This window comes from Anomalospiza imberbis, chromosome 30 (assembly GCF_031753505.1).
Source record: "Anomalospiza imberbis isolate Cuckoo-Finch-1a 21T00152 chromosome 30, ASM3175350v1, whole genome shotgun sequence".
In the NCBI taxonomy this organism is placed as follows: domain Eukaryota; kingdom Metazoa; phylum Chordata; class Aves; order Passeriformes; family Viduidae; genus Anomalospiza; species Anomalospiza imberbis.
Genome location: NC_089710.1, coordinates 2,538,299 through 2,561,417, shown reverse-complemented (window position 1 = coordinate 2,561,417; position 23,119 = coordinate 2,538,299). Strand labels below are relative to the sequence as shown.

General features: G+C 53.8%; 2 long non-coding RNA genes across 2 annotated transcripts in view; both read right to left on the bottom strand.

The window, feature by feature from the left end:
• Positions 1 to 23,119, bottom strand: part of LOC137463831 (uncharacterized) — a 95,843-nt gene that overhangs the window by 42,029 nt on the left and 30,695 nt on the right. The gene's annotated exons all lie outside the window — the stretch shown is intronic.
• On the bottom strand, positions 3,847 to 5,022 carry LOC137463809 (uncharacterized). The gene is made up of 3 exons (XR_010993979.1): positions 4,839 to 5,022; positions 4,571 to 4,691; positions 3,847 to 3,972 (listed from the first exon to the last, which is right to left on the bottom strand). It is a non-coding gene; the product is annotated as an uncharacterized lncRNA (long non-coding RNA).

Here is a 23,119-nt window from a genome sequence, read left to right as displayed (position 1 = left end):
GGGGCTCCAGAGGTGGCTGTGGAGCATTGCCTGTGCTGTGCCAGGGACTGGCAGACACTGCTGGGCTGGGATAGAGGCTCTGGGGGGATTGGGCTTCCAGGGCAGGGCAGGGCTGGGGTTCCAGGGCAGGGCAAGGCTGGACCTGCCCCTTCCTCCCCCACACATGAAATGTTTCCAGCCAACAATCTCCTCCAGTCTGTCACAACAGGCAGTGTTGGAGGTGAAATCCCAGTTCTGGCCATGGGCACCTGGACGAGAAGGACAGTTCTTTTCCATAGCAATGAAAGCCCCAGGTCTCAGCTCATTTCTGGTTTGATTGCCTGGATTTTGTTTGGTTTTGTTGTTGCTTTGTTTCCTTGGTGTGCCTGAAGTGTCCAGTCAGGAGCAGAGTGACTCTTGCCAAGGAACTTTGTGGTGCTGTCACTTAATATTAAATCTGGTTTTTGCTGATTCCTTGCTGGGGATTTTTTCAGCGCTCTCAAGCCCTCATTGGTAACAGGGTGAAGGAGCCCTGGCCCAGGCTCTGGCCCTGGGGGACACGGGGACACTGCCGGTGGGTTCCTGTCCTCCTGTCCCACCCCCCAAAGTCTCAGCCCCCGTCCCCGTGTCAGGCTCTGGGGTCGATCTCGTGGAACATCCTCTGGGGGAGGCTGCGGCGCCGGGGGCGGGGGGACCCGGGGGGACAGGGGACCCCGCTGTGCACGAGCAGCGTTGGACTTCTCTGGGGGAACTGGGAGGGGGGTCTGGGGTGGAGTGACCTCCCCAGTGACTTCACACTGCCCCTGTGATGTCACACAGCTGCCCTGTAATGTCACACAGCCCACTCTGAGATGTAACAGGCCACCTGTGATATCAGACAGGTGTCCTGTGAGGTCACACCCTGCTCTTTGAGGTGCCAGTCTGCTCTGTGATGTCACAAAATCTTCCCTGTGATGTCACAGCCCAGCCTGTGATTTCACAGACACCCTGTGATGTCACAGCCAGCTCTATGATGTCACAGCCACCTTTGTGAAGTTATGCAGCCTCGCTGTGATGTCACAGCCTGCTCTGTGGTTTCGCAGTCAGCTCTGTGATGTCACAACCCACTCTGTATTGTCTCAGCCTTCTCTGTGACATCACACAGCTGCTCTGTGATGTCACAGAGCCCTTTTCTATGATGGCAGAGTCTTCTCTGTGGCCTCACAGCCCGTTCTGTGATGTCACACTGCCAGCCTGTAATGTCACAGCCAACTTTGTGACATCACAACCTCCTCTATGATGTCACAGCCTGCTCTGTGATGTCACAGCCTGCTCTGTGATGGCAGAACTCACTTAACATGTCACACAGCACCTCTGTGGGCTCACAGACCCACCCTGTGATGTCACAACACCTTCAGTGATGGAACACAGCCACCCTATAATGTCACAGCACACTCTTTGACCTCACAGCTTGCTCTGCTCTGTGATGTCATACAGGCATCCTGTGATGTCACATCCTGCTCTGTGATGTCACATAATAAACCAGGGATGTCACAGCCAACTATATGATGTCACAACCTGGTCTGTGATGTCACACAATCACAGAATTGCTGGATTGGAAGAGACCTTTAAGATCATCAAGTCCAGCCCATGCCCTGACACCACCTCAGCTAAACCATGGCACTGAGTGCCACATCCAGTCTTTTTTTAAACACATCCCAGGATGGTGACTCCACCACCTCCCTGGACAGACAATTCCAGTACTTTATCACCCTTTCCATAAAAAACTTTTTTTCTAATATAAAACCTAAATTTCCCTTGGTGCAGCTTAAGACACTGTCCCCTGGTTCTGTCAGTTGCTGTGAGGAGAAAGAGACCGACCCCCACCTGACTGCAACCACCTTACAGGGAGTGTGGAGAGTGATAAGGTCACCTCTGAGTCTTCTCCAGGATAAACAACCCCAGCTCCCTCAGTCATTCCTCACAGGACTTGTGTTCCAGACCCCTTGTAACAGATAAGAGAAGTCTCTTTGTTCATCATTAAACAGGAACTCAGGCAAAGGAAGAGGTTTTTTGTGAATAACAGGAAACCCGAGGATATGCTGACTCCTTAAGTTGATTGTACAACGAGGGTCGGGAGGTGTGTAACCATCTATGGAAAGATTGTTACAGGGTCATAAACCCCCAGCGAGGAAGAGGAGGAGAGCCTTCATCCAGACGACCACCAGAGAGCAGGCGGCGACCCCCTAGCAACTGGAGGCGCACGCGCAGAGTACTCCCGGAAAAGCCACAAACGCGGAAGAAGGGGGAGAATAAAGGACCGTGGGAAAAGGGAAGCGGTGTGAGCCTTGGCGGAGCACTGACTCCCCGGCTGCACCCAGCGCTGTTTGCTTGTCATTGCTTGCTGTAATCAATAAAATTCTTTTTATCAATCCCTAAAGGATCAGACAAATTATTTACTTTAACTTATAACACCCGTTCCCTGCTCTTGCTGCTGCCCCATCTTCAAAGCCTCTCCCTCGGGCTCTTCCTCCCGTGCAGAGCAGCTCTCCTGGACAGGGACGGCAGATGGCACAGCTAGGAAGCAAAGGGAGCACTGAGTCAGTATGGGGACGTTTTCCTTGGCAGCAGCTGCACTTCCATCAGGGAAGGGAAGATCTCAGAGCCTCCCCAGGAGGGTCAGAAAGAAAAAGCAGCCGAGCGGGCCAGGCTGTGGTGAGCGCAGCCGCGGCGGGACTGTCCCGCAGCCCCGGCAGCCCGGCACAGCCGGCACAGCTCCCGGGCCCTGCCGGCACAGCTGCCTTGCCCAAGGACAGCCCCTGTGCCGGCCGGGGCAGCTGCGCTGAGCAGCCCCAGCACGGGCAGGGCCCGCTGCTGCCCCGCCGGGCAGTGCCCACGGCCACAGCCCACGCCACCCTCAGCCCCACCCTGCCTCCCCGGCCCTGTGGCCTCACCCGGGCTCTCTCCAGCGTGGCAGCAGCAGGTCCCCATTCCCTGCTCTTGCTGCTGACCTTCAGCTTCTCCCTGCTGGCTCCCGTCAGTCTCCGGCTGTCCTCAAGGTCTCCGCTGCAGCTGTGGCAAAAGCGGAGGCTCTGCAACTGGTTCCAAGGCCTGGCAGAGCTGCAGTCCCGGAGCCCTCTGTGTTCCCTGCCGGCCCCCTCCATCCCCTCAGCCCCGCCATGCTCTCGGCAAAGCCCCAGCCCCTTCAGTTTCTTCAGCCCCTCACAGTCCTCTCAGCCCCTCAGTCCCTTCTGACCCATCCCGTCCCCCTAGACCCGCCACCCCTCGGCCTGTGCCACTTCCCTGTCACCTCAGTGCCACCATCGCCCTCGGCTGCCCCACAGCCCTCAGCCCCAGCAGCACCTCAGGGTCACCGTCCCTTCAGCGTCACCGCCCCCTCAGCCCCCTCAGTCTCACCGTCCTTCAGCAGCTCCTCAGGGGACACTGCCTGGGGCCACCGGCAGCTCCCACCGCTCCAGGGACACCCGGGGCTGGAACTGCTGCTCCGCCCGGCCCGGCCGCCAGCTCGGACCCAGCACAGGGAGAGGGGACACAGGGGGCACGGGGGAAAAGCAAGAGGTGAGGGAGGAAGCAGAGCAGGGGAAAAGGTTAAAAAGAGGCCTACACCTATACAGATATCAATCTATGTAACTAAACCCCCATATATCAATATAAATATGCCTATCTACAAATATAACTATATATATGTAAATGTGACTATACACGTGTATAAATGCAACTACGGACATCTACAACTATAAATGCACATCTAAAAATATAAATATATACACCTAAAACTAAAAATAAATTAACTAGACAAATATCTATGTAGATAGAAAAATGTAACTACATAAACCTATAAATACAACTACATATATCAATAAGTAGAACTATACACATCTACAAATATAACTAGAGAGAGAGGAATTCTACCTGCCCAATGGTCACAGGCTCTCCCTCTGTCTCTTCCTGGCACACAGGGCAGCCCTCCTGGACAAGTTGATCACACGGGATCTGGGAAGCAAAGGGAACACTGAGACAATACTGGCCCTTGCGCAAGTGTCCCTTGAGCACCAATTGTCCTTCTATCAGGGACATTAAAAGACGGCCTGAAAGGCAGACTCTCACTTGGCAATTTGAAGCCTGCTCTATAAAGAACACGGATCCTTCCAAGTTTTCAAAACGGAACTGTGTAAAGTATTTAAGTATTCTAATAAAGTCTCAGCACCCACAGTGCAAATGGCACCCACGAGAGCTTGAAACACAGACAGTCCCAGTGACAGAGAGACCACAGTCCTCACTGAAATGGCTGAAGGCTGCTGGGGGCTGAGGTATGAACCAGACTGGGACACCCAGCTTGGTGGCATAACTCCCACAAGGTCAGGTTTATTCCCTGCTCTCTTGCCACAGCAGAGGACTCAGTGCCCAAGCCTCTGGCGAAGCGTGGAGGGCAGAGCTCGGGCAAGTTGTGCATGTGCCTTTGAACTAAAGGCACCAGGAAGCACCAACCCTGCAGACAAGAGCTCAACTCTTCTCGTCTCCCTTCCTGCCAGAGGCAGGCTCAGAGCAGCCGTCTCACACCTCTCTAAACCAACGGGGGCTCTGTCCTTACCAGGCTCCTCGGGCTCTGGGGAACTGTTCTCGCAGCTCTCGGTGCCAGATGAAGTTTCCTCTGCTGCAGCCCGGTTCACAGGCTCCCCTCCTGAAGACTCAGGGGCAACATTCATATTGTCCTTGAAAGAACAATAGAAAAAAAGAAAACTAAAGATCATTCAGTATTTTGCTGGAATCGCATCAAGGATACAGTTACTCTCCTTCTCCATGTAACAGCGTTCAAAAGCTTTCAGCCCAGCCTCTTCCATTCCCCTCCAATGGGTTACCTGAGCAGAGGGAGACCTTTCATGCAGGGATCTCCTGATCTCCCGGATCATTTGCTCCACGGCAAAGCCAAGATCCACTGGTGGCAATTGCTCTTCACCAGGTGCATTCCAGGCTGAGCCGGAGGCCGTCGATGCTGCACAACCTGCACTGCCAGGTGGAGCGCTGGGGGCTGAAGTGCCCGAGGTGGCTGCAAGAATACAAAGACATTGGTCACACTCCACAACGTGGCTCTGGGACACAGATCTCTGTTGCTGCCTTGGATCAACCATCACAGGAAGCAGGCAGGAAAACCAGGCAGAGAATCTTTTGCCTTTCTAGGTGCCCCTTCTAAATAAGCTTGAGAATTTTGGGCCGAGAATGACAGAGCCTTGTGGAAAAATACTCCAAACAGTCACTTTTCATGACCTTTTGGAAAAGCAAGGCTACAACTCTTTTCCTACCTCGCGGGTCGTGGGCTGGGGGCTGCTGCTCTCTGTGGAGCTGCTGGAAGCTGCAGGGCTGGATCCTGAGCACCTCCCGGTCGATGGGAGGCAGCTGCCCCCCGTAGAGCTGCTGGAAGCGGCTGCGAGGCCCCTCCCGCCCGAGCGGCAGCAGCGGCTCCCCGTAGAACCCGAAGAAGCCGCAGGGCGGGATGCGCAGCAGCTCCCGCTCGGCGGGCGGCGGCCGCTCCCCATAGAGCTCCTGGAAGCGGCTCGGCCCCTCCCGCCGGGCCGGCACCGGCCGGTCCCTGTGCAGCAGGTGGAAGCCGCAGGGCGGGCGCCGGGCGAGCAGCGGCCGCTGCCCGGGGGGCGGCTGGAAGCGGCCAGGCCGGGGGCTGCGCAGCTCCCGCCCGTCCGGCAGCGTCCGCTCCCTGTGCAGCAGCAGGAAGCCGCTGGGCGGGCGCCCGGGCGGCAGCGGCGGCCGCTCCCTGGAGAGCGGCTTGAAGCGACCGCGCCCGTCCCGCCCGTGCGGCAGCGGCCGCGCCCCGGGGAGCTGCTGGGAGCCGCGGGGCGGGCGCCTGCGGCCCTCCCGCCCCGCCGCCGGCCGCTGCCTGTTGGCCGCGCTCCGGCGCCTGATGCGGAGCAGGAGGTCGGGGCGGTCGCGGCGAAAGCAGGGGTTGCTGTAGTGGAGCCAGCTGCCGGCATCGCCCGGCGCAGCTGAGCCAACCCGGCCCGGCACCCTGCGGAAGCCGTAGCGGTAGAGCTGGCGCACGAAGCTGCGGAACTGCATGGCCCTGAAGGTGTGCGGGGCCGGGCCCTGGGCGTCGCCCGGGCTGAGCAGCTCCCGCTCGAAGAGGGAGCGGTGGATGAGCAGCCCCCGGGCCCGGCTGTCCCAGCGCACGGAGCGGACGCGGGGGCTGTTCACCAGGCGCCACAGCTTGGCGGGGAAGGCGCTGGCTCTGAGCCCGGCGGGCAGCGGCAGCTCCGCCATGGCGCCGCTCGCCGGCTGTCGCCACAACGGCCCCGGCGCAACGGCCGCGTGGGGATACCATAGGGACAGAGCCAACGCGGGGATTTGGAGCCTGGGGGTGCTGGCACCAAAGTCCTGCTCTTGAGAGGGGTGCAGGGACACAGGGGCTGTCAGAGGACAATGAGAGACAGGGGACATGAGGCCATAATGGGCCAAGCAAGATCCTGCCCAGCGTGGCAGCAAAGACATTTCCTCCCCGTGGCCTTGGCACTCCAGGGCACCCCAAAAAGGGCCGAGGAGTCCTGTGTGTAACCAGGAGGGATGACTGACATCACTGTGGGTCCCGGCATTCCCCAGTCCCTTGCTGGCCATTCAGTGCACACTGGGGCCGCTGGGCATGTGTGGAACATGGGGATGGGGTGCACAAAATTAAAGGGGGACCCCAAAGTGGAAGGAGTGGAAGCCAAAATCGCTGGGTGGAGACCCCCAAAACGGAGGTGTGAGATCCCAAAATGGAGGGAGGAACCCACAAAATTGGGGCAACGCCCCAAAAACCCACATGAAGCTGTTCTCTCCCTCCATTGTTTACCAACAAGAGTTCCATCTACCAACTCTAATTTCAGCAAATAATTCCAAGTGTTTTAGCTGAAACTCATTCTGAGCAAACTTTGTAGAAGTGATCACAGAATCACAGAATGTTCTGTGTTGGAAGGGATCCACCGAGTCCAATTCTGAAGGGAATGGCTTGCTGGCAGGGTCAGCACCAAAGACACCCACCCCAGCTTAAGGAAGAAGTGTCATTGACTGTAGGGCAAAGCAGCACAGAAGTACAAAAGGATAAGCTAAGCAATGCACCTGATTATTACTAGAAAAGATTGCCTGTAGGGATTGAGAAAGATACATCACCAGTTACCCTCATACTTGACCATTGTCCTGACACACACGTCAGCTGGGGATGCCCTGTCACACCAAGGGATTGGAGAAGCACTCCCAGTAACTGGGAATTCCTATGTGGTTCGCCCACCCTCAGGCGAGGCCGCCAACTTTGCTGTGAGAGGGCCCAGATTTTATACTGTTGAATAAACAACCTACCACAACTTCTAGTGTGGGAACATCTGGTTTCATCCTCCTCTTGGCCAGGGCTCAGGGAGGAACTAAGGGAGTTTGCTTTGAGCCTACACCTTCAAACAAAGCCAGATAGAGATGTGATAAATGAATATGATTTGTGCCAATAATTGTAACTATATTGATAATTTTAGAAAATATTTGTTAAAAAGTAATAGGGGAAAGTGATATGTAATTAGCATCACAAAACAGCTGTTCGCAGATGTTCATAAGATCCAGGATGGAGTATTGAGATATTTTAGCACAAAAAGCCTTGGGAAGGACAAAGCTGGGAAAAACTCCAAGAGTGGAATTGACATTGAGACGAATGAAAGTCCAGGCAACTTCTTCTTAGGTAAGATTGGCCTTGAAGACAATTAAGCTGCCCATACCACTCAGCACCAGAGAAACCTGGCTTGACCCTCCACACCTCGCAGTCAGGCTCGGTAGGAGTTCAGGCCAGAGCCAGACTGGCACCGGCTCTGCCCACGTCTGTATTTAAGCAGCGAGGGGGGACATGTCACAATCCTGCGCTCGGTGATGTCACCCTCCATCAGGAGGCCATGTCCACGCCAGTGCATGTTGATAGGAGAAAGAAGAAAACTTCTGCACTTCCATATTGCTCCGCCTTGGCCACCTGTGTCATGTGTCCATGGCCGTGTCTCATCCCTGCTCCTGACACCTTGCCAAGGTTTTCTGTGAGGAGCGGAGTGGTGGGAGCTGTCAGCATGAACGGCCTGTGGCTGGATGATGTCTCCTCCTGTCACTGCCTTTCCGTGGCAGTGCTGGGATTTGGAGAACCTGGGTGCTGGTGGCCAGCCCGGGGTGAGAGTGTCCCCCTCCATGGGACAGGGTTGTGTCCCTGCTTCAGGGAGAAGCAGGAAGGAATGTTTTGCTCCAGCCCCATCCACTCCCGCTGGCACTTGCCCACAGTGCCGGGTCCCTCTGCACTTCCCAAGTTTGTGTTTCTGGAGTTCAGTGCCTTTGTGCTCCTTTCCAGAGCCTCAGGAACGACCTGGAGTTGCTGTCCCAGCAGAGTGGGGTACAAGGGCCAGAGGAACCCTGTCGTGACTCTGGAGAGCCCAGGACCCATCACCGCGTGGGCCATGCTATGCCATCATCCCTTCCTGCCTCTGGCTATTGTCATCCCTGAGAGTCATCAGCCCAAGCAGTTCTTTCTTCACTTGGAACTAACTGCTCCTGGTTTGAGGCTTGGCTGCTGTGAGGCAAGGATTCTGTGTGCAACCACCATGTGGCTCTGCCTCAGGGTGCAGAGATCTCTCTTCAAACCTGTGCAAATGGAGGATGTCCATTGCCATACTTTGGTGCTTAACAATACACAAGGAAAAAGACGGAAGTTTGTTCATCAGGACTTCTTTGTGTTGTTATGGGGAGGGTGTTTCTCCTTGCTTGAGAAAGTGCCTCTTAAAATATGCAGTTATATTCCATTTCATTTGGAATTGGACTTTTAACGGTCTAAATGTGCAGGCAGCAGCTGGAATTTCAGAGTACCAAAATATTCCCTTTTTCCTGGGGTAACTAATGCGCCCCAGGAGGTGCATTTCATGCTTTAAGAGGACTCTTGGCCAAGGTGCTGGTTTGATCTTGAGTTCCTTGCGCATCTGTGGCCCAGAATATCCCCCCATTAACTTGCTGCCATGATCCCATTTCATTTCTTTTTCTCTCCTGTCCCGTGGGCCCTGAAATGATGAAATGACAGAAAGGGTGGGGATGGAAGGGACCTTTAGAGATCATCTAGTCCAAGCCCCCCGCTATGCTCGGGGCCACTCTTCACTAGACCTCACTCCTCAGACCCTCATCCAACCTGACCCTGAACACTCCCAATGAGGGCACATCCACAACAGCCATGGGCATCCTGTTCCTGGCTTTCCCTCGAGCAGAGGGGCAGAACTCCCTCCCTTGACCTGTTGGACATCCCTCTTTAGACACAGCCACAGAGGGCTTTCAGGGCTGCAAGAACACAGCTCACAGCCAATGTTTCCTTCTCAGGGATCTCCCAGTCCTTCCCCACAGGGCTGCTCTCAATCCATGCATCACCCCTGCTGTTCTGCTAAGCTCTGGAATATGCCTTTCTAAAGAGGAGGCATTTCACACACTGGGAAAAAAGTTGTAGGTCTAAGGAAAGGAGGCTGAGCCAAGTGGTGGCATTGAAATACAGGTGGGGTAGACATTCCTCTTTGATGAGAGGAATGGTTTGCAGGTTTGGGGTGCAAAATGTAACATTTGGGGAAGGAGAAAAAGGCACAGAAATTCAGGCTTTCAGCAGCTGAGAGGTGGCAGTATTAGAACACGCAGCAGTTGGTGAAAGCCATCTCTCTCCTTCAGGTTCTCGCTGTGTGGGAAGGTGCTGGGAGTTGTGGTGGCTGCACTCACCCTTTGCTGGGAGGATGATCTGTACCAGGGGAGAGCAGAAAGCTGCCATGGTGAGCAGAACATGCGCAGAGCATTACAGTTCAGAGAATGATACTGCCCCTGAAGTGCAAAAAGCTTGAAAGCATCTCATTCTGTGCAGCACTGTTGTACAAATTTTCTCTTCTAGAACATGCCCCTTTTTGTATTCTGCAGATGAATTATCTGTTTTTATTGAATACATGGGGTTTTTTTCTTAAGGTTTTTGGGAGAACTCTCAAGTTAATTTTTATTTGCAATTTGCATCCAGCATTTATACAGGTTTTTAAGTTGTTCTTTTGTAAATACTTGGGGAACAAATATCCAACCGTTTTTTATTCCTTTGGGATATTGTGATTAGTATTCTTGGAAAGAAAACTTGCTGAACAACTGTGATAACACAGAGAGCAGGAAAACAGAGATATAAAGGAATGAAGATTGTAAAATTGCGCTGTGCAGAAGAGACCCACAGACAGCCACTGTAAACACAGCTGAGAGATTCAGCCTGGAGTAGAGTGGAACACATTCACTGAAGATCTCTGGTGCACAGGAATGCAAAGACTGAGGAGAAAAGGAGAAAGTCATTCAGTCATTTAGACTCCTGGAAGCATTGTCTAGAGATCTAAAAAGCTATTACATTACAAACCTAAAACATCCCCAAATGGATTGATAAGTGTGATGTGCACATCTCTGCTGTTTTCAGAGCCAATGAAACTGACAATTAGGAATGGGAACCCAGATGTTTATCTCCATTACTCTAACAACACCTTAACAAGGCACTTTAGGAGCTGAGCACTAACATTCTCACCCTGCTGTATTTCCTTTACATTTGAATTCCAGCTGGTAGAAGAAGAGATCTGGCTCTAATTGCTCCCCAAGTTAGCCGTTGCACTTTCAGGTTAGGAGTACGTGTAAAATTCAGCTAATAAATCTCTCTATCCATGAATATTCCACTACTGAACTGACATACAGAAACATCCTTTTTCTCTTTGTACCTTCCTAAGTGGTGCCCTAATTAACAGGAGATTTGTGTAACTCACACAGGGAATCACCAAAATTGCTGAAATTGACTCTCAATTTAATTAAAAAAGGCTTCTGAGGAAAGGCTTGACAGGATCACTAAAAAAACTGAAACTTGGAAGAGAAACATGCATTTTAGCACTGATCAAGAGAAAATAAGAATAAATCCTATCAAAACTGCAAGTAGGAGATAAGGAGAAAGACAGGAAGCACAGGGAGAAAAAGGCCCTGTCAGATGACCTGTGGAAGGTAACTTTGTGCCCCAGCACTGTTGAGGACATTCCCTGCCATTGGTGCCAGCAGCTGGAGACATAAATACTGATGGATTTGGGGGCCACAATCTTGGTAGTGCAGTGTCGCCGTAGAGCAGGACGGGAACGAAAATGACTCCAAATCAAAGGCAAAGAGAATGAACTCTGATTTATTTCAAATGCACCGCTCTATTTATAGAGAACATCGTGTGGACTAATTTCATTGGTCCTAGAGTAAAAACATCTCACACCATTGGTGTGCAGTGAATGACGCACGGTGGCAGAACCTATCTATAAACAATGTGAACAACAAGAGAGATTAGAGAATTATTTACATTCTCTCCCAACTGTCTCCCAGGCTCTCACCTGGTTAGAAAACCTTCTCTTTTTCTCTCTGACTGAACTGAGAATATCCACAGAGGACATGGTTTGGGACCAGCTTTTCTTCCAGCGGGGGATGGCGTCAGGTGGGTCCCGTCTGCTTGGCATGGTGGGATCAGAGCTTTGGGGAGATGGCAGCGAGGACAGGAGCATCCTGCTCTGGGCAGCTGCTGAGGGCTGGATGTGCCGTGGCTGGCTGCAGGCTGGGCACATGTCCTGCCCTCCTGCTCTGCTCCCAAAGGCAGCAGGGATGGGCAGCTCTGGGCACAGCTCTGGGCACGGCCAGCATGGCCTGGGCACCGCGGGCGGCTGGGACAAGGGGACAGGAGCCTTCAGCTGACGGGCGCTTTCTGGTTTCTCTCCTTGCAGCCGGGCTCTGCGGGTGCTGAGGCTGCTCTGGGCTCTGCCAGGGCTCTGCTGGAGCTCAGCAGCGGGCCGCAATCAGCCAAAGAAGAAATGGGGTGACCTGCAGCACAGACCTGCTGGAGCATTTCAGCAACACAGCTCAAGTGTGCAGAGTGTACGCCTCCCAGGGAAAACATGCCACAACCCCAAAATAAACTTGTTCAATGGCTTCTGAAATGAAATCAATCTGGGATGACCCCAAATGACATTTTGCAGCTTGCTCCAGCTGTAGCTCAAGCCCTTATCTGAACAGTTCTGTCCCCCACCTGCCTTGTACTTCCCAACTGCTCCCTCTTTTCCCGTAGTGAGTTCCCAGCCCATGGCAGTCTCCATCACACTGTTGCCTTCCTTGATGCCCCTCACCACGAGGAAGGCTGAGCCCCAGGCTTAGGGACTCATCCTGTCACTGGCTGAGGAGCAGCAATGTCTCAGAGGTCCAGTGGGATTTTAGTGTCATTCAGAGCTGCTCTCCAGCCCTCAGCTCTCCTCACTGCTGAGTTCCCACTCCCTTGTCCTCGTCCTTGTAGCAGGAGGAGCTCTGTGAATCCCCTTGAGCCTCCCCACTCTTCCCAGCCCACGCACCCACCTCAGTTAGGCTGAAGCTGCAGCTTCTCTGTCTCCTCTGGCACACCAGTCCAGTCCCCTGTGCGGGGAGCCCCAGCCCCAGAGCACAGCACTCAGCAGTGCACTCCGGGCTGGAGCAGCTCCCTCCCAGCCCCAGCCCAGGGACCCCTCCAGCCCCGGGGCTTGGGGCACCGTCAGCACCCGCTGCTGCAGCCACCGCTTCTGCTGGCCCAGACAGCAACACCCCAACTGGGGCTGATCCCGAGGGAGCAGCAGCAGGGCCTGGATCTGATCCCTGACTCTGGGGCAGGGCTGGACAAATGACCCCCAGCAGCAGCAGCACGTGGAGCTGAATTTCAGCACAGCCCCTGCCACTCTTCCCTCCCGTGTGCAGCGGTGTCACAGCAGCCTGAGGCACCTCGGAGCCCCCAGGGCCAGCAGGGACTTGAGATGGCAGCCCTGGGCTCCTGGAGCTTGTGCAAGGAATGGAGCTGGGGACTCGCTGTCCATGGGGAGCTTCCAGATGGAAAAGGCAGCTGTGCCCAGGCAGCTCCAAGGGCAGAGAAAGGAGGGTCTCGACCCCTGGATCTGTGCCAGTCCCACAGTCCTGGGCAGCAGCCACCGAGCCCTGGGGGAGCAGAGGGCACAGCAAGAGGGACAAAAGCAGGCAAGGTCAGAGACTGGAGAGAGCCAGACCCGGCAGCAGGAGCAGCTGCTCCATTGCACTCTTGGAGAAAGCTCTTGGCAGGTTCAAAGCGCTGAAAGGCGCGAAGGGCAGAGAGGAGGCCACACCAAACACTGCTCCTGTTTCCACAGCCTCCCCTCTCCGTGACCCAGAAGGAATTGGATGGACTGTGTTCTTCTCCCCGAGTCGTCCGGTTCAGCACGAGCAGCTGAGCACCAGGAGCTGAAGGAGCTGAAGCCTCAGGCCACAAGAGCTGGGCCTGAGGAGACTTTGTGAGCAAATGAATGCTGCTAACATGGACCTGGCTGAATGCAGCAGATGGAATCATGGAATCACAGAATCCTTTCTGTTGCAAAAGACCTCTGAGCTCATCCAGTCCAGCCGGTCACCCAGCAGTGTCGAGCCCAGCACTAAACCACGTCCCTGAAGTGCCAAGGCCTGGACAACAGCCCTGAGTGAGGCCCTGAGCCAAAGGTGGCCTCTGGATGAACCTTCCGACCAAAGCTTATCTTTGTATCTGCTCACTAATGAAATATGCATGGTCATTAGCACTGTGATAGATGTATCCACTCATTAGTGAAACATGGATTGACCTTTCTGTGTTTAGAAGCCAGACAAGGCCATGAAATCTGACATCTGGCCTTGTCTGGGGCTGAATGGGCAAAGTCACCTCCCTTGGTTCCTCTTGGGCCCTGGCCAGGCTTTGGGAGGAACCCAGGAGGAGGATGAAACCAGATGTTCCCGCACCAGCAGCGCTGTCAGTTTGTTCATTCAGCACTGTCAGAGCTGGGCCCTCTCCCAGCGAGGCTGGAGCCTCACCTGTGGCTGGAGGCACCTGCAGGAATTCCCAGTGTCCAGGAGTGGCTCTGCAGCCCTTGGCTGTGACAGCTTCCCCAGCTGCTGTGTGGATCTGGAGCATGGTAAAGCCTGAGGGTAACTGCTGCTGGATCTTTCTTAATCACTGCTGCAATCTTTGGTGCTGCTGGCTGGGTGCATTGCTGAGCTGCTCCTTTTGGGATTCTTTGCTGCTTTGAGCTACAGTCAATGACACTGAGTCCTTCAGTTGGTGTCTGTGTCTTTGGTGCTGACCCTGCCCACTGGTGAAACAAAACTGGCACAGTCTGGCCAGATCACAACAAAATGCCACTTTTTAAATGTAAATGTGAGGAATCAGTCCCATCAGAAATTCCCAGATGGGAAGCCCTTCCCTGGAGTTCCCTGGCTCTGGAGTGGGCTGAGGTCAGAGCACCCTGTGAGCAGTGGGGCACTCTGTTAAAAGAGGCTGAACCCCTGGATGTCTTCAAATGCATCCAAAAATTGCATGTGGAAGAAGGAAAAGAATTGTGGGTTTGGGAATATGTGGGTGAAGTTTGTAAATGGCACATTGGAAACAGCACCAACAGAAGGAAGAATTGCTTTTGGAATGCTCCCACATGGAGGGACAGAGGAAGGTTAAAACTTGAGCTCAGGTTCATTTGTGCAAGTGAAATATAATATTATTATTATCATCATTAATAACAGTTATATAAAAATAGAACATGATTATACATTTTTTTTTCAGATAGAATTAAAAATTGATAATGTGAAATAAGGCTGACAATGCTAATATGTCACCTTTGGCTGCTCACTGTGACACTGAATACCCTACAGAAAAGGACTGGCCAAGACCCAAATGTCACAATAGAACTTTGTGAATTGTGTATAATGAATAAAGGAGGAAGGGATGTTGTGGAAACCCAGGACACCGGGAGGATTTCTCTGTCTGCTCTGGGGTGTCCTGACCCCCAGGGGAGCACTGACTTTGACCCTCATTCATGGAGAAAACTTCCAAAGCCTCAAGGTAAACTAGAAACCACAAAAGTGTGAAATAGATTGTAGAGATTGTAGAGAGGAGTTTAGTATGTCACATGGGTAAGAAATTTAAACTTTAGGATTTTTAGTATGTTATAGATGGATTCAAGATTGTTATAAATGAATGCTCCAATTTATTAATTAAAGAAAATTTATTAAATTGTCCAAATATAAATTTAGAGAATAACAACAAAAAGCCACTATCAAAAAAAGGTCAGTGCCGAGCCCGGGATCGGCGCTGGGTGAGACACAGGTTTGACCACTAGAGCATAGGGTCCCCTATGTTCACCCCGACTGTTCTGTCCAAGTGATTTATAGATGGTTTTTCTTGCCTGAGGCAAAGTCTCTTTCTTCTTTTCTGGGCTGCACCTATTCATGTGGAGTTCCTTCACTGTGGCAAGTTGAACAGAACCCGTCCGATCGATCGTGCTCCTGGAGTTCGGTATTCAGATGTATCTCCCTGATGGTTCTGGTTATCTCACTCTCAACTACTTATAGCGTGTTTCTCGTTGGGCATTCCAAACATGTACATGTCACTTAGGGCGTGTAAGTGGTGCCATTGTGTTCAGCTGGATAAGATATACAGAAGTTTATTACATGCAACAACTTGCAGAGTAAAATCTCGGACACTTTGTTATATATGGGATTTGACGCAGAAAAAGGGAATTAGAGAAAGGGAATTAGCTCATAAAATGAGAAAAAGACGAGAATGGAGATGCGTGAGGGAAAGAGAATGAAGAGAGAAACAAAAAGATTAGCATATAGAATAGCAGGGTAAGTTAGTGAACAAATTTTGGAATAGCAACAGCAAACCGTTTTACCAGCTCAAATGTGCAGCTACCAATAAAACAAAAGCAGCCAGCAAAGCAGTTCAGTAATGTTTTACTTTCTAAATGTCCAGAGGGATTCAGCAAATCAGTACAAACATTCTGAAATACCTTGGCTAATGCCGGAGAATAGGAGGGGAACAGAAGCCCGGTGTTTTAAAAATTCTGCACTGGGACATTGAGCAGTCACTGTGGTGGTGAGATGGTTTCTCCTTGAAGCTGATGAGGGACAAAGCAAACCTCCAGCCAGCCACCCTGCTGAGAGCTTGGCAGTAAAGAGCCTGCAGCCAAGTGGGTGCTTTTCATCAGAAGAATTCAAAATAGTATGCCAATATCCAAACCTGACCACTGATTGGTTTGACCCAACTTCCTGAAAAAATTCACTTCCATGTCAAACCACGACAAATATGTAAAATGTAACATAAGACACTTGAAAAATGATGAATGCCAAAGGATCTGAGTATTAGATCTTTTCTCAAAGAGAATCCTTTTTGCTAACATCTACATGCCAGGAGCTGCAGTGTAGCACCAGGGAGACAAAGAAACCCACCAGTGCAGAAAAGCACCCATCTCCGAGCCAGCCATGTCCATTCGTTTGCAAATTAGGTCCTTTTCTCCCTGCTGCCAGCTGCGGGTTTGAAATACTGTGAAGCAACCTTCCCGTCCTTGGTGGGGTGCTTAAAAAAACTTACAGAATATTTCTTACCAATATAACATTTTTCATACATCTATTTCTCACAAGCAAGAATTATCTAAAATACACATAACAATTCCATGATTCCATCTGCTGCATTCAGCCAGGTCCATGTTAGCAGCATTCATTTGCTCACAAAGTCTCCTCAGGCCCAGCTCTTGTGGCCTGAGGCTTCAGCTCCTTCAGCTCCTGGTGCTCAGCTGCTCGTGCTGAACCGGACGACTCGGGGAGAAGAACGCAGTCCATCCAATTCCTTCTGGGACACGGAGAGGGGAGGCTGTGGAAACAGGAGCAGTGTTTGCTGTGGCCTCCTCCCTGCCCTTCGCGCCTTTCAGCGCTTTGAACCAGCCAGGAGCTTTCTCCAAGAGTGCAATGGAGCAGCTGTTCCTGCTCCCGGGTCTGGCTCTCTCCAGTCTCTGACCTTGCCTGCTTTTGTCCCTCTTGCTGTGCCCTCTGCTCCCCCAGGGCTCGGTGGCTGCTGCCCAGGACTGTGGGACTGGCACGGATCCAGGGGTCGAGACCCTCCTTTCTCTGCCCTTGGAGCTGCCTGGGCACAGCAGCCTTTTCCATCTGGAAGCTGCCCATGGACAGGGAGTCCCCAGCTCCGCTCCTTGCACAAGCTCCAGGAGCCCAGGGCTGCCATCTCAAGTCCCTGCTGGCCCTGGGGGCTCCCAGGTGGGCACAAGTGGGGCAGCAGAGGCAGCAGGGAGCCTGCGAGTCTCTTCCAGCCCTGTCCGCTCTGAGTTTGGGCCTTGGAGCCTCAGGTGGCCAAAGGCAGCTGCTGCTGGTCCCTCTGTGTGCCCCCGTGTCCAGCAGTGCTGCTCCATCCGTCTGTGCCCAGCCACGGGGAAAAGCCTCAGCCCTGCAGGGCCAGGAGCTGCCGGGCTCTGCCTGAGCAGCTCAGCCAGAGGGAAGGGAGCTGCTCCCCACGGGAACCATGAGCCAAGGGCTGGAGCACCTCGTTCTGGGGCAGAGCCCAAATTCTGTGAGGGAGTAACAGAGTTATTCACGTGCACTGGTGTGTCAGCTCTGCAGGTGCTGTGCCTGCAAACACATGGTTCAAAGTGTGCAAAAGAATTCTGCAACTCTTGGCTGGATCAGGATGTCAGCAGTGCTGAACTCCAGCTTAGTCCAAAGCAAACACTTGACACCTCTGCTCATATCTGCTAGATTTTTTACATCGGGATATACAGAGAAAAGCAAACAGAGGAGTAAATATTTTCATTGTTTATGAGAAATGTTTCTCATTTTGCTGAACATCTCTTTTTCAGGATGTGTTATCTTCTTAAAGAAAAAGAAAAGAAAAATGAGAAAAATATGAAAAACAAGAAAAAAATTTGTAGTGAAAATCTTCTTAAACTTTGGATTAAGAGGTAACTGGTCTTTTTAAAAGGAGAACTCATTTGCTTTGTGCATGTTCTGATGGTCTGGATCCATCTTACGGACTGACCTCAGCATCCTTTTTTGAAAGACTGGGTTTTGTTTCCAATATTAAGATTTTTTTTTTTTTAATTGGAGTTGAAGCAATAGGAGGATGAGAGATGGATTGTGCACGACTGTGTCTTGAGGCCAAAAAAAATTGCAATTTGAAACCTGGACGTAAAGTATTGAAAATGAAACTTACAAATCCCAGTGCATTGTGTGACAGCAGCTTTTCCTATAGGATGTGCAGCATCACAAAGACATCATCAGTGGGGCTGGGAGGGCTTGGAGCTTTGTCCTGTGCCACTCTGGGATGTCATGAACCAGGACTTCACCTGCCACCAGCCCAGGTCACCCTCTGCCACCGCAGCTCCTTGGGCCTTGTGTCGCCAGAGCAGACACAAAGTGTTTCTGCTGCTCCCGCTTTGCACAAACCCACAGAGAGCTGGGATTTTTCCAAGGCTCGTGTCTCCATTGGGCCATATTCCCAAAGAACCAGCAGCACATCCTGATGAATACGGCGAGTTACGTGGATGGTTGTCAGCTCCACTTCCTGCCTAGAAATCCTGAAATTGCTTCTAAATGCTGCTCCTTCAGCTCCTGGACACCTTCTCACACAGAGCTGGGGAAAAAAATTCCCTGGCCACCGGCTAAAAGGTGAGTTATGCCCAAGTTAGAGCTCTGTGGGAAATCTCTGTCCCTCCCTGACGTTTTAATGTATCTGTACATGGGGGTGTGCATGGATGCGTCTTGTATACAAAGGAAGGAGTGTGCAAGCAACAGGACTGACACTTTCAGTGTCCACGCTATTCCATACCCATGGGTACAGAGACATTATGGAAACCCTGGCACACTCAGAGCCTTCTGTCCATGGATACAGAGACATCCAAGAGCCCCTGGCACACACAGAGCCTTCTGTCCATGGGTACAGAGACATCCAAGAGCCCCTGGCACAGACAGAGCCTTCTGTCCATGGGTACAGAGCCATCCAAGAGCCCCTGGCACGCACAGGCCTGGCACACACAGGCCTGGCAGCACAGGTGGCTTTCCCCACAGGCTGCAGGAGATGAGAACACAACATTTGCCAACACTGACTGCAAGCCACAGCTCTGGGTGCTCCCCATGAACCTCAGCTCTGGGACCACTGTCTGTCCCAGGATTCAGGGGCTGCAGTGGGAGCCTGGCTGGGCTCTGCCCTGGGGCCATCCTGCAGGGACAGCTGCAAACAGGGAGCATTCCCTTGCCACAAACAGCCAAGCCAGGGCTGCAGGGCAGCTGCTGCAGCCTGGAGTGCACTGCTGAGTGCTGTGCTCTGGGGCTGGGGCTCCCCGCACAGGGGACTGGACTGGTGTGCCACAGGAGACAGAGAAGCTGCAGCTTCAGCCTAACTGAGGAGGGTGCATGCACTGGGAAGAGTGGGGAGGCTCAAGGGGATTCACAGAGCTCATCCTGCTGCAAGGACGAGGAAAAGGGAGTGGGAACTCAGCAGTGAGGAGAGCTGAGGGCTGGAGAGCAGCTCTGAATGACACTAAAATCCCACTGCACCTCTGAGACATTGCTGCTCCTCAGCCCGTGACAGGATGAGTCCCTAAGCCTGGGGCTCAGCCTTCCTCGTGGTGAGGGGCACCAAGGAAGGCAACAGTGTGATGGAGACTGCCATGGGCTGGGAACTCACTGGGGGAAAAGAGGGAGCAGTTGGGAAGTACAAGGCAGGTGGGGGAGAGAACAGTTCAGAGAAAGACTGAGCTACAGCTTGAGCAAGCTGCAAAATGTCATTTGGGGTCATCCCAGATTGATTTCATTTCAGAAGCTATTGAACAAGTTTATTTTGGGGTGGTGTCATGTTTTCCCTGGGAGGTGTACACTCTGCACACTTGAGCTGTGTTGCTGAAATGCTCCAGCAGGTCTGTGCTGCAGGTCACCCCATTTCTTCTTTGGCTGATTGCGGCCCGCTGCTGAGCTCCAGCAGAGCCCTGGCAGAGCCCAGAGCAGCCTCAGCCCCCGCAGAGCCCGGCTGCAAGGAGAGAAACCAGAAAGCACCCGTCAGCTGAAGGCTCCTGTCCCCTTGTCCCAGCCGCCCGCGGTGCCCAGGCCATGCTGGCCGTGCCCAGAGCTGTGCCCAGAGCTGCCCATCCCTGCTGCCTTTGGGAGCAGAGCAGGAGGGCAGGACATGTGCCCAGCCTGCAGCCAGCCACGGCACATCCAGCCCTCAGCAGCTGCCCAGAGCAGGATGCTCCTGTGCTCGCTGCCATCTCCCCAAAATTCTGATCCCACCATGCCAAGCAGACGGGACCCACCTGACGCCATCCTCCGCTGGAAGAAAAGCTGGTCCCAAACCATGTCCTCAGCCCTCTCCAAGGGCATGGCCCATCCACACCACAGCTGCTCCCAAGCACTTCCCCATCCAGACTGGACCCCACCTGGAACGCTTCCTCTAGAAAAACACACAACAAATTATTGAAAATAGATTACAGACAAAAAGGGGAAACAAGAAAAAAGGTCAAAAATGATATTACTGTCAGGGACTTGAGGAAGGCCCAACCCCTGCATGCCAGGGAAAAACCCACCCACAGGTAAGGGCAGCCCAGGCTCTCTCCCTTCCTCCCTGCACTGCCCCCCAAAATAATGGTGACCCCAAAGCAAACAGGGGCTGTGGAGCAGCCCAAGCCCTTCCTTGCCTGCAGAGCAAAGCAGCCCCTGCACAGGTTCTGGAGTCCCACCTCTGCTCCCACCATGGGGGTTTGTTTGTGTCGGGCTGGCTGCCCCAGCCCCAGCCCGGGGCATGGTGGGTGCTGGGGCTGTTGGCAGGGTCAGGAGCCCACTCCCATTTCATCACCACCCCAGCCCATCCCTCCAGCCCTGCCAAAAGCAGCCTAGCAACCGACTGAAGGATCAGCTGCATCCACCCCAGCAAAGGGGGAACCTTTGGTTCCTGGCCAGGCTGTGCAATGCCCAAATCTGGGAGCATCCCCCTGCGTGTGGACTCACCTGCAAATTCCCTGTGGAGCCTGGCTTTGGAGAAGGTGCCAGAATCGAAGTCCATCATCCTCAGCTGCTGGTGGCCAGGTGGAGGAAGAGGTTGTCATCCTTGATGTCGTCCTCACTGTCCCCAGCAGCAGCAGCCCCACTTGGTACAGCTTCTCCAGGGGCTTCTTCTCCTTCCCTGGGGGTGAGCCCAGGCTGTCAGGGTTCTGCCCAGGGCCCCAGCTGTCAGGGAACGAGGACAAGCAAAACCAGCTCAGATGGCAGCCACCAGTGCTGGGCAGAGCAGCTCAGCTCCAGCACAAGGGCTGCGTGTTCCCATCTGATGACCCCTGGGCAGTGACACAGGCAGGACAAAATGTCTGGGTTCCTTTGCTTCTGATTGCCAAGGCATGTGTGGAGCTGTAACTTACCAGGGCCTTGCATCAAAGTGTGCCTGTGGCTCTCTCCCTTCTTCTAGGGCCGATCAATATCCTGCAGCCAGGGATCACACAACAGCTCTTCTAACGAGGGCCTGTCCGAGTGCAGCATGGATAAACACCGCCTGATCACATCTTGGCACTCTGGGCAGAGAAACCAGAACCCGCCGGTCAGCTGGAGAAGGCTCCTGTTGGCTTTGCCCCACTATTCCCGTGCCCAGGCCATGCTGGATGTGCTCAGAGCTGGGCCTAAACTTCCCCATCAATTCCCTGTTTTGGAGGAGAGCAGGAGAGCAGGACATGTGCCACCTCCTCAGCAGCTACCAGAGCGGGATGCTCACGAGCTGCTGCTGTCTCCCAGCACTGGCATTGCCCCCGTGGCCAGAGATGAGGATCCACCTTGAGAGAGCCGTTGTGGCAGCGAGAGCTGATGGTCCCAGCTGATGTTCTGGCTCCTCCTGAAAGGGTGCTCCCCGCAGACCATCTGGTGCAGCAGGATGCCCAGGGACCAGATGGTAGCTGGCTTGCCGTAGTAAAATCTAAAGTGGGTCCATTCTGGGGGCCTGTATGATGGTGTTCCTGTGGAATACAGATGGGGTTCATCAGGGGGATGCTGCTGCTCCCAGAGCCTGGCCCCAGCATCCCTGGGCGTGTGGGGGCTGCCCCAGTGGCACACGGGGTGACCCGCTGCCCTCTCGCCAGCACCTGGGACTTGTGTACAGACTCGGGGTAGGAAAAGAAGCCACTGGGGTTGGAAGAGGGCAGCAGAAGTCCTGGCAAGGCCCAACCATGAGGAGGAAAAACCCACCCAGTGCTTGGGAAAACCATGCCTTCATCCTCCCTGCCTGCACTGCCCAAAAACATCATGAATCCAAAACAAACCAGGTGAGTGGAGCAGTCCAAGCCCTTTCGCACCTGCACACCAAACCGGCTGGGACACAGGTTATGGCCCCCCTCTCTGCTACCCCCACCCACCCGTGTTTTTGTTGGGCTGGCTGCCCCAGCCCCAGCCTCAGTCCTGGGCAGAGTGGTGGGCAAAGGCTGCCAGCAGGGCTGGAAGCTGGCTCCCCACCCAGCCCGGCTCAAATGCAACTCAGCTGAAATCTCAGTGCCATGAAGGGCAGCAAAAGGGAGAATCCCCACTGCCACACCCAGCTTGGGCTGTGAGATGTTGGGCCATGAGATGCCAGGACCGAGAGCACACCCCTGCATGGGCTCACCTGCAAAGCGAGTGTAGGCTGTGTCTTGCAGGTAGGTGCCACAGCCAAAGTCGATCAATTTGGCCTGCCCAGTGGCCAGGTCAACCAGGATGTTCCCTGGTTTGATGTCCCTGTGCAGGACTCCACAGCTGGTGCAGTGCTGCACGGCCTCCAGCACCTGGCGGAACAGATCCCGCGCCACCTCCTCGGACAGGAACCCCCGTGCCCGAATGAAATGGTGCAGGTCCTGAGAGTGCTCTGGGCGTTCCAGCACCATCAAGATGTCATTGGGGAGCTCAAGCCACTCCAGCAGCTGGACGACACCGGGGAAGCCAGTGGAGACCTTCTCCAGCAGCACGATCTCCAGGGGTGCGCTGGTGCCGTAAGGCTGCGGGAGGAGCACGATGCCGTCAGTGGGGCTGATGCCATGCCGGGGGTCAGGAACTCCTGACCCAGCCCGGGATGCTCTTCGCCCTGTGCTGGCCCCACGCCCGCTCTCCCTTGAGGTGTCCTGGTGGCTGCCACCCTGCCGGGCCTCGGCTCATCCCCGCCGGCACGGCCCGGCTTCTGCCGCTGGCCCCGCTCACTCACCAGCTCGCCCCAGTGCCGGACGCGGTTCCTTGGCACCCTTTTGATGGCCACCTGCAAGCCAAGAGCAGCAGCAGGCTGAGCTCACCA